Source organism: Ranitomeya variabilis, chromosome 2 (genome assembly GCF_051348905.1).
Source record: "Ranitomeya variabilis isolate aRanVar5 chromosome 2, aRanVar5.hap1, whole genome shotgun sequence".
Taxonomy (NCBI): domain Eukaryota; kingdom Metazoa; phylum Chordata; class Amphibia; order Anura; family Dendrobatidae; genus Ranitomeya; species Ranitomeya variabilis.
In genome coordinates, this window is record NC_135233.1 from 991,630,267 (window position 1) to 991,642,555 (window position 12,289).

At 42.2% G+C, this 12,289-nt stretch overlaps 1 protein-coding gene across 3 annotated transcripts in view; it reads right to left on the bottom strand.

Moving 5' to 3' along the window:
* NGEF (neuronal guanine nucleotide exchange factor) overlaps positions 1 to 12,289 on the bottom strand; it is a 235,893-nt gene that overhangs the window by 195,724 nt on the left and 27,880 nt on the right. The gene's annotated exons all lie outside the window — the stretch shown is intronic.

Consider the following 12,289-nt stretch of genomic DNA (forward strand, 5'->3'; position numbering starts at 1 on the left):
AATAAATTTTGTGTGAAAAAAAGTTAAATGTTTATTTTTATTTACACATTCCAAAAATTCCTGTGAAACACCTGAAGGGTTAATAAACTTCTTGAAAGTGGTTTTGAGTACCTTGAGGGGTGCAGTTTTTAGAATGGTGTCACACTTGGGTATTTTCTATCATTTAGACCCCTCAAAATGACTTCAAATGAGATGTGGTCCCTAAAAAAAAATGGTGTTGTAAAAATGAGAAATTGCTGGTCAACTTTTAACCCTTATAACTCCGTCACAAAAAAAAATTTTGGTTCCAAAATTGTGCTGATGTAAAGTAGACATGTGGGAAATGTTACTTATTAAGTATTTTGCATGACATATGTCTGTGATTTAAGGGCATAAAAATTCAAAGTTGGAAAATTTCAAAATTTTCAAAATTTTCGCCAAATATTCGTTTTTTTTACAAATAAATGCAAGTTATATCAAAGAAATTTTACCACTATCATGAAGTACAATATGTCACGAGAAAACAATGTCAGAATCGCCAAGATCCGTTGAAGCGTTCCAGAGTTATAACCTCATAAAGGGACAGTGGTCAGAATTGTAAAAATTGGCCCGGTCATTAACGTGCAAACCACCCTTGGGGGTGAAGGGGTTAAACACAGCTGGACTCCAATGAAGGAGTAGAACCATCTCAAGGAGGATCACAAGGAAATGGACAGCATGTGACTTAAATATGAGTGTCTGAGCAAAGGGTCTGAATACTTATAACCATGTGATATTTCAGTTTTTCTTTTTTATTAACTTTGCAAAAATTTCTACATTTCTGTTTTTTTCAGTCAAGATGGGGTGCTGAGTGTACATTAATGAGAAAAAAATGAACTTTTCTGAGTTTACCAAATGGCTGCAATGAAACGAAGAGTGAAAAATTTAAAGGGGTCTGAATACTTTCCGTACCCACTGTATATCATATAGAATATTATATCCCTGTAATTATTTTCTATTTGCTAACTTTGGCATTTACTGACTTATCTTCATTTTTGCAATTGACAAATTTAGGGCTTGCTTACACTAGTGTATAAATTGGACGAGAGCAATGCAAGAAACCAGTTGTTATTCAATGCAGCAGTGCAGATCGGTGTATTTTTTCTCAGCTGTATTTGGCAATAGAAAAAAATTGCAGCATGCTGAGATTTCACTCCAAAATCTGATGGGTGTGAGAAACAAATTGCATGCCATAAGGAATGTCCAGTGACCACCAGTGTGTGGACCATCAGTATACGGACCACCAGTGTATGGACCAGCAGTATACGGACCACCTGTGTATTGGACCATCAGTATATAGACCACCAGTCACCAGTATATGGACCATCAGTATACGGACCACCAGTGTATGTGTAAGGGGTGTACCAATATTACATGATGCTTCACCACTCCCTTTACTCACGTTGAAATTACCTTGTTCGCATAATTGTATATATAATTACATGATCTGCTATATGTATATATATCTGTGTGTTGTGTAGACAGAAGAAAAATGAAGGCAGCACTCCAAAACTTTCAAGGTGAAAAAAGTGAAAAACTTTATTCAGCCCCACATGTCCTGGGCTGTGTTGTGTAGATAGGGACAGTGCAGTTTTAGGATTAGCCACTAGAGGGGGCACAGTAGAATAGGAATAGGAGTTTAGTATAACAAATAGTTAAGTTAGGAGGGGCCTACTGTGGCTAAGACAGGAGTATTTCCTGATTATAGTTAGTAGGGCCAGGGAGCTCAGACAACCCAGTAGGGCTTTAGAGCCCGGGGCAACGCAGTGGACCCCGCAATGTTTGCAAGATAGGAGCCCAGTTGTCCAGGGCTTGGGAACTGAAGAATACAGTAGCAGTGGAATGCAGGGCAGCACAAATGTGTGGCAGCTTTCTACGTGGGAAGATGCTCTTATGTCTGATGCGAAACGGACAGGGGAACTCCTATAGATAGTAAAGCTGGACAGAAGAAATGCTGTGGTACTGGACAAACTGGTACTACCTGGGAGCATTCTAGAAGAAGTAGGGAAAAGCACAGGAATGGACAAGGATGTGTACTGTGATGTTCCCTGTGAAGTTGCTGTAATGGAGCTGGACGCACTGCGAATGAACTCATGTAAAGTTGTCTGTTATAAGTTGAAACTGGACTCTGTCTCTCTTTATGTGGAACCAGCAGGAGTGAACCCACAGCAGACCAGATGGGAACCTGATGGTGCAGAAGATGCTGCAGAAGTTATGCCGCAAATGGGACAGTGTATGTATGTGGCGGGAGACCAGGGTGTGATTGAGCAATATATGTCAGCCACGACTACGGCCCTGGCTCCACTCACATATGGACCATCAGTATGGCATCCGAATTTTATGAATACATTGCAATTCTGTAATATAGGAAACGGTAAATGGTCCTGTAATAGATTAATAGCTTCTGAGTGAAAAAATGATTACATATGGACTGTGCACGGATGACAAGTGAGAAGAAAAATCGTCCCGCTCTCCTGGATGAGAATGGGACATATTGTTTAAGTGCTAGTGTGAGTGTACGCTCAAGGTTAGATTTTCATTATACAGTGATTTTCTCTATGCAATGCATTGGGGTTGTCTAAATCCCTGAAAAAAACAGGAATCAGATGAAAACCCCTGATGGAGCCATAAATATTAATGAGTTAGAAAAAGTAATTTTGCAGTTCTGTTTGGCTTCTGTTCTGATGATGTTTGTCTTTTTAGGAGGACACAATAGCATAATAGCCTACTGTCAGGCCAGAACGATGCTCTCAGAGATGTACTGAGAAGTGACCACTGGCGCTCTCCATGAAACACTGGAGCCGCCGGCAGGTCACTTTTCACTGGAGACCCGGACAGAGTGACACTGGAAATGAATGACGGCGGCGGCAGGTGAGTATGATACAGGGGGCAGAGGAATTACATTTAATATCAATTTAAAAAAAATTCACATAAACTCCTTACCAGAAAGGACCTGTGACAGTGATAACTAGGCTCAGTAAGGTATGTAAAACCTGCTAAAACCCTTTAGTTTTAGACAGATGAAAGGGTAACCTCAAGGCTAAATTATGAAACAACCCTTCAGATGTGCGGGATGGATTATTCAGTCTCAGAAATCTCTGCAGCCAATCTGCCTTGTTATTTCCCTTAGACAACTTAAGGGGAACCTGTCACCCCGTTTTTTCCGTATGAGATACAAATACTGTTAAATAGGGCCTGAGCTGTGCATTACAATACTGTATTTTGTGGACCTCGATTCCCCACCTATGCTGCCGAGATACGTTACCAAAGTAGCCGTTTTCGCCTGTCAATCAGGCTGGTCTGGTCAGATGGGCGTTTAAACCTTGAAATTTTAACCATTTATGCTAATGGAAATAGGCAGGACCATATTTAAAATTACTAATGCAGCACTGTTTTCTTAGTGAAATCAGAATATCTTGCTTTCTCTAGACCTTAAAATATTAGGTGATATTTTTAGAAGCAAATGTATCACAAAACGTGTCTTATACCAGAGGTGACATTAGCACCTCCAAAGTGTTCATGATAGTAACTCAGAAGTGTTTTTACACCTTAAGTAGTAATTGTTTTCGGATTTTTAGCATGACATCATTTATATGCCAGGTTTGATCTAAACTAAATCGCAGTCTGCTGCAGATGTTACTTTCACAATACACCAAAATAGAGAATTTTCTGTTGTATTCTACAGCTTAAAAAAAGAGAACAATACTGGTTAGGTCAGGTGCAGACGACCGTGTATGCTCTCAGCTAAGATAATCGGGTCGATTATGCAAATCTCACTCTGATCAAACTCTGATTATGGAGCTCTGAAAATTGCCTCCCACCTGATGGCAGCCTCAGCTCTTTTTTTGATTAGCGTCCTATGTGCATGACACCAGAACGAAGACTCAGGCTGGCTAATCAAAAGAAGAGCCAGGGATGTTGTCAGGTACGAGGTGGTTCTCAGGACTCCTGTCCAGCAGCCACAGATTACTGAGAGGTGAATCATCTGAGTCTTGTGATTTGATTTGCATAAAGTATATTTGCAACTCTTTCCACACTGATATAGCCTTAGCCTAGTAACTGTCTTTCCAGTGGTGTAACTAGAGTGTAATGGGCCCCGGCACAAGATTTGGACTGGGGCCCATCACCCTGAATATATATATATATATATATATATATATATATATATATATATATATATATATACGCCCCCCAATCCTGGTATACCGTTTATGTCCCTCATTCTGGCCCCTTTCTGGCCCCATTTAAATTTTAGAAAAAAATAAACCATTATACTCACGAGGGGCATGCATAGAAGTCATGGGGCTCCATAGCAAATGTATAAGACACTCCCATAGTCATCCATATAGTATAACACATGGCCCATAGTCCTCAATGTAGTATAATGCACAGCCCATATCCTCCCTATAGTATAATGCACCCGACATAGTCCTCCATATAGTATAATGCATCCCATAGACTTCCATATAATATTCTGCCGTAGTTACTCCCCTGCATCATTCATAAGTTCTCAGGAACTTTCTTTGACTGCTGGGTGACAGCTTATGAGTAGCTTATGTCCAAGCACACAGAGACATGTCCATTTTTTTCTGGCAGCATAGATGACAAGGGCCAATACTAGTCTATGGGTCTGTGAAAAACACATAGAGCACATGAATGGCATTGGCGTGTCATCTGTGTGCTGTACATGTGATTTAGTACAGTGTTAGCCAGTTGAAAAGAGAATGCTCTCAGTGGGGAAAAACAAGACAACCTTGTAGTTATGATACCTTTTAATGGCTAACATGACCATTAAAAGGTATCATAACTACAAGATTATCTTGTCTGTCCATGTTTAACACGGCAAAATATAGGAGAAACTTTGTAATTTATTTATTTCTTTATCCATCCTTGAAACACACTGATGACACACTGATGGCAAAAATGGACACACGGATGACAGGATGATAAAGAGATGGCAAAAACGGACACACAGAAGACACACTGATGGTAAAACGGACACACGGATGACACACTGATGGTAAAATGGACACACGGATGACACACTGATGGTAAAATGGACACACTGATGACACACTGATGGTAAAATGGACGCGCTGATGATTCACAGATAAAAGATGGAAAACACTGATGACACTGGTACGGATTTTCATGTATGGCCATGTTCACGCTACCAGTTTTTGGTCAGTATTTAACCTTAGTATAAGCCAAAACAAAGAGTGGGTAAAGATGCAGAAGTAATGATATGTTTCTATTATAACTTACATCAGATCCCAGCCTTCGGCATTACTTCTGCTTTTTAAGAAAATTACACGGGAACCTACGGCATTTTTTTAAGAAAAATAATCTTTTAATAATTAATTACATGTACAGTAAGCTGCACACACACTGTCCTAATTGTATATGTGACTGACATATTTATATCTATCTATTCTATGTGCATATACTGTATGCAATCTATCTATTCTTTCCTGTCGGGTCCCGTTGTGATTTTACTGTACACGGCAGATGAATTGCCAGCTTTTCAAAGGACATCAGTGTGTAAAAATTGGACAGCACTCACATGGTCCGAGTGCTGTGCAATTTTTTTCTCGCACCTATTGACTTCTATTGCAGAATGTGATCCAATTTCCAATTACAATCGCAGCATGCTGCAAGTTTTTTCCAGTCTGATCATGATCTGATCTGAGCTGGAAAAAAAATTGCAGATGAATACACAATGATAGAATAACATTGGTCCGAATGCAATCTGATTTTTAATTGGATTGCATTCGTCCGATTTAATCGCAAGTGGCAATGAGCCCTCAGGAAGCGGGTTCTTAGCAGCCACACTTCAGGCCCGTGTTACATGCGCTGGCAGTAATGTGTGCACCATAATCGTACATAATATTCAAATAAATTTGATTAGTTTGTTGACTCAGCAATGGCTCGTCCAGATGAGCGTATTATATGTGTGTGCTGTCCATATACAAAACAGCTGGAGTCAGGAGTCAAGGAAATTGCGGATTCGGAGGTTTGGCTTACCGACTCCACAGCCCTGATGCTTATCACAATTCCTTTCAGTATTTAGTGGTTGTGGTGGATTAAGCTTTTCTTAAGCAATGTGATCAAAATGGCGTAGTCGTAATTCACCCTACAACTTTTGCTACATTTGTTCTTGTTTTGTAGTGAAGAAACAACTTAGAATAAGGAACATTACAGACTTTGTTAGAAAAGTGTATTATGCGTACTTTGGTGTCAAACTAGGTGATCAGGACAAGGTGTGGGCTCCACATGTAGTGTGTTCTGTTATTGTAGAAGAACTACGAAAGAGGTCTAAAGGGAATAAAGAGAGCTTTCGTTTTGACATGGCTATGATCTGGAGGGAACAGCAAAATCATAGTGATTGCTGCTACTTTTCTTCGTGCAAGGTGGATAGATTCAACCTTAAAAATATGAAGGAAATTAAATAGCAGGATTTCCCATCAGCGATTCGCCTTGTGCCTCACAGGGCACAGGGCGAATACCTGTGCCCATACCACCTCGATGGGATAGTATGTCAGATGTCAGAAAGGGGTTAAGCAGAAAGGAGGATATAAGACTCATTACTGGAGCAAAAAAAGTTGGCCAATGAGAACATCTTTGCAACCTGGACTCAAGAACATAGTTGCAGAAAGTTTATCTGATCCCACTACGTAAAGTTCTGCTACCACCACTGCACATAAAAAGCAGAGACTTTTAAGAACCTCTAGGACCCCTATTCTTCTCAATCTACACACTTGGCCTGGGACAACTCATAAATTCCCATGGATTCCAGTACCACCTTTATGCTGATGACACTCCGATCTACCTTTCTGGCCCAGACGTCACCTCTCTGCTGTCCAGAATCCCGGAGCCATATCCTCCCTCTTCTCCTCTCGCTTCCTCAAACTCAATGTGGACAAATCTGAACTCATCATCTTTCCTTCATCTCATAGATCTTCCATACCTGACCTATCTATTGCAATTAACAACATCACGCTTTCCCCTGTATCGGAAGTCCGCTGCCTCGGAGTAACCCTTGACTCTGCCCTGTCCTTCAAACCGCACATCCAAGCTCTTTCCACCTCCTGTCGCCTCCAGCTCAAAAATATCTCCAGAATCCATCCTTTCCTCAACCGCCAATCTACTAAAATGCTTGTGCATGCCCTCATCATATCCCGCCTTGACTACTGCAACATCCTTTTCTGTGGCCTCCCTGCTAACACCCTTGCACCTCTCCAGTCCATCGTTAACTCTGGTGTCCGACTAATTCATCTCTCTCCTCACTACTCCCCCGCTTCCGCCCTCTGCAAATCTCTTCACTGGCTCCCATTCCCTCAGCGTATCCAGTTCAAATGACTAATACTGACCTACAAAGCCATCCATAACCTGTCTCCTCCATATATCTCTGAACTAATTTCCCGATATCTTCCCTCACGTAATCTCCGGTCCTCCCAAGACCTCTTTCTCTCCTCCACACTTATCCGCTCCTCAACCGCCTCCAAGACTTCTCCAGAATATCTCCCATCCTCTGGAATTCTTTGCCCCAACACATCCGACTATCAACCACATTCGGATCCTTCAGACGGAACCTGAAAACCCACCTCTTCAGGAAAGCCTACAGCCTGCACTGATCCTGCTGCCCCCTCACCACTACTGAAGCTACCGCCTCAACAACACCGGAGCTCCTGCAATCCTCAACCTATTGTCTCCATCCCCACCATCCTGTAGAATGTAAGCCCGCAAGGGCAGGGTCGTCACCCCTCTGTTTCAGTCTGTAATTGTTAGTTTGCTTACTGTAAGTGATATCTGTACTTTGTATGTAACCCCTTCTCATGTACAGCACCATGGAATCATTGGTGCTATAGAAATAAATAATAATAATAATAATAATAATAATAAATAATAATAACCTGTGCACCAAGTTTCAGGGAATATCTGAAGCAAATGTGTCTGCATATTCAGAAAATCATGAAGAATGTATTAGGAAAAAAAAATTAAAGCTGTTGAGAAAAGGGCTTGGGATTCTTTTAAAGAAGTAGTGAATTTTTTTTTAGGTACAAACAAAGATCCAAAATTTAAGTCCATCGTGGAGAACACGCTGAAACATTTCAATGACTTGGGTTGTCTAATGAATTTGAAGTTTCATTTTTTACATTCTCATTTGGACTACTTTCTTGAAAACCTAGGCGCTATTAGCGAAGAACAAGGCAAAAGATTTCATAAGGATATCAAGGATATGTGACTTTTTACCTTCCAATCACAGCTGCTGGCTCACACTGTCATTTGATAGCGTGGAAACCGTGGCTCTCTGACTGGCGGTAATGATTTTATTCTCGATCAGAGGCAGTGTTTGCCGTGCTGTCAAGCACATTACAGCGTGGCAAACACTGGATGTTCTGGCCCCCCATTCAGTCTGGGTTTGAGTTTAGGTACTGTTCTGGTACCTGAACCAAACCTTTTTTTTAACTGTTCGCCGAATCCACAGAACCTGAACATCCAGGGGTTTTTGTTCATCTCTATGAAGAAGTCATGAATTAATAAATAAATATGAAAAATAAATATATTTAACAGTTCTTGTGCCCAAGATGATGAGTGTCAGGGTGACCACTTTTTTGCCGGGGTTATTTGGCTACAGGGCAAATACATCAAAACTGTAGCTTTGACCCAAATAAATGAAGCTTAGCTGTGACACTGTTTTACCTCTTAACAAAGCCTTATGTACAAGCATAATTTTTAGTCCCTCCTGCCAGGGTTAAAAAGGTTATGGTACATCTGAGACGCAGTGATGGACTGTGTTTTTTTTTGTTCACAATGCACCAAGATTGGGTCCAGGAGGACACCATCATGGGAATTTGTCTTCTTGTCAAAACCTTTATTTAACAGCATGTTTTTCACAGTTGAGACTGGTGTCATGGCATAGAAAGGTTAATCATTGTTGGAAACAGATAAATTATAACATTGTAGTGTTGTCTCACAGTTTTTCTGGTTTTGCTATGGATACTTTTTATCAGATATTAATTTTCTCATTGGACTGGAATCCTTGCAGGTTACATTTTTTTCACTTTTATCATTGCAGACTGGGCACAGCCATAACGGTGCTGAGATACTGATTAAATTGATAACTTTGGTGAATAAATCCGATCTGTGGTTCATTTTTAATAAGGATTTGAAGTTTTTTCCTAATAATGTTTCTTTGCACAAGGGTGAGACTGTGGGTAGGGTCTTCTGCTCCGGACCCTCGGCCTGCCTCCTGTATTTCAGTGACTGGTCACTGATTCTTCAGTGACCTGCCTTCAGTTTGAAATTTCACGCTGCCGCCACAATCGTTCATGTGGGCAGTGCATGTGCAGTTTCAGTTCACCGCTGGTCTTCTGGTATTCAATAAAATTGTGCCGGAGACGGCACATGGACCAGAACCAGGGCCTACTGGACGATTCTTTGTTATTCCCGTAGAATCATAGAATGTTGGAAGGGACCTCAAGAGTCATTAGTCATCAAGATTCACTAAACCATTTCAGACAGATCCCTATCCCGCCTCTGTTTGATGACTTCCACTGAAGGAGAACTCACCACTAGTGATGAGTATTGTGCTCGTTACTCAAGATTTCGGAGCATGCTCGGGTGTTCTCCGAGTATCTTGGGCGTGCTCGTAGATTATGTTTGTGTCGCCGCAGCTGCATGATTTATGGCTGCTAGACAGCCTGAATACATGTGGGGATTCCCTAACAAACAGGCAATCTCTACATGTGTTCAGGTTGCCTAACAGCCACAAATCATGCAGCTGCGGCGACACAAACATAATCTACAAGCACGCCCAAGATACTCGGTGAACACCTGAGCATGCTCGTAAATCTCGAGTAACGAGCACACTCGCTCATCACTACTCACTACCTCTCGTAGCAGCCTGTTCCACTCATTGATCACCCTCAGTGTCAACAAGGGTTTTCTAATATCTTTTTGTTTTGCTGATTGAGTTGAAGCTTTTATTGGGAACATTTTTCATAACGTTTGGGATCACATTTATCCGGCGCGCTATGCTGAGCACATAGTTTGGGGTTTCCATATAAATCTCCAAGTAACATGACAAATGAAACCCCCAAGGGATTAAATCACTATAATGAGGCAGCAGAGTTACTCTGGACTTCGTCTGGCCTATGTTCAGCGTTGTCCTTACTTTCAGAGGTGCACAAAACTATGGTGGACCGCATTTTTATGCACACCTAAAAAGACGGACATCGCCGGATCACAGGTCCTATGGCGTTCACAGTTCCTCCATCTGCCTCATTATAGGGAATCTTCCACAGGCGATTCTGTCTGAATCACGTATTTCAGAGATTTACACGGAAACCCCGATGTAAGCGCTCAGTGTAGAGTGCAGGATACATGTGTGTTGAGCCTTACTGCGATTTTTGGCAGGCAGAATGAACAAATCCGCAGCAGGTGACACTTTTATAGATCGGATTGTTCCAGACGTGGCGATACCAAACATATGTACTTTTTTAATTTATTTTTTTTACATAAAAATGTGTATTAGTGGATTTTTATTATTATTATTATTATTATTATATTATTTTGTAATATTGCTTTTTACATTTTTTTTCCTTTTTTACCTAGTCCATTTATGGGACTTTCACTTATTTTTACTTTGATTGAAGGTATAATGCATTGCAATGCACTAGCATTGCACTAACTGAAAGCTCCTGACACCATGCTGTGAGCATGGTCTTTGAAACTTTCTGTAGCTTGGTGACCCGGTGATCATCATGACGACTGTGGGTTACCATGGGAACGACCGGGCCCCCACGATGACGTCACAGGGACGCCGAACTGAAGGCAGACGGAGCTCCTGTCCCTTTGTCTCCCTCCTGAATGCTGTGATCACGCTCGGTCACGGAATTTAGGGGGTTAACAGCCAGGGCCAGCACTGACACCATTCCTGGCTCATTGGCAGAGCTGACCTGCTTCACTGATCGGGCGGAAGGTGCTGATATTTCAGCATCACCTGCGCAATAATGTTGTGATCGGTCAGTCAGATTGACTGACAGATCACGGGGATCTGGGTGTGGGGTTTGACAGCATGGGTCCCTAGACCTCTTCCCGTGCCTCTCAGCTGTCATAGACAGCCGTCGACACTAAACTGTCACTGCATAACGTACACAGTCCATCCTGGTGCTTGAACTGACACCCGACCATGATGGACTGTGTCCGGCACTGGACATTAAGGGGTTATTACATCCTAGAACTGTTTTCCTTTTTTGCTGCTGCATCACACTATTGGCTCATGTGCAGTCTATGATCTATTTGTATACCCAGGTCTTTTTCACATGTGCTGTTGCTTAGTTCTATTCCTCACGTTCTGTAGCTGTAATTCCCATTTTTCTTGCCCAGATGTAGAATCTTGCATTTCTCTCTGTTAAATACCATTCTATTAGTCACTGCCCATTGTCCAAGCTTATTTAAATCCTTCTGAATCCTTTGGCTATGTGCACACGTAGGAAGGGTCTCTGCGGGTTTTCCCGCAGCGGATTTGATAAATCTGCAGGGCAAAACCGCTGCGGTTATCCCTGCAGATTTATCGCGGTTTGTTCCGCGGTTTCCGCTGCGGGTTTCCACCTATACTATTGATGCTGCATATGCAGCAATATGCAGCATCAATAGTAATGTTAAAAATAATAAAAAATGGTTATACTCACCCTCTGACGTCCCGATCTCCTCGGCGCTGCACGCGGAGGTCCGGTTCCAAAGATGCTGTGCGAGAAGGACCTTCGTGACGTCACGGTCATGTGACCGCGGCGTCATCACGGTCATGTGACCGCGACGTCACCGCAGGTCCTGCTCGCACAGCAACCCAGACCGGACGGCCGCGTGCAGCGCTGAGAGGTGAGTATATCATTATTTTTTATTTTTATTCTTTATTTTTTTACACTAATATGGTTCCCAGGGCCTGGAGGAGAGTCTCCTCTCCTCCACCCCGGGTACCATCTGCACATTATCCGCTTACTTCCCGCATCGTGGGCATAGCCACATGCGGGAAGTTAGCGGATCAATGCACTCCTATGGGTGCAGAATTGCAGCGATTCTGCACAAAGAAGTGACAGGCTGCGGGTTGTAAACCGCTGCGTTTCTGCGCGGTTTTTCCCGCAGCATGTGCACTGCGGATTGCGGTTTCCATAGGGTTTACATGTTAATGTAGACACAATGGAAACTGCTGCGGACCCGCAGCTGCAGAAACGCTGCGGGTCCGCGGTAAAACCCGCTAAGTGTGAAC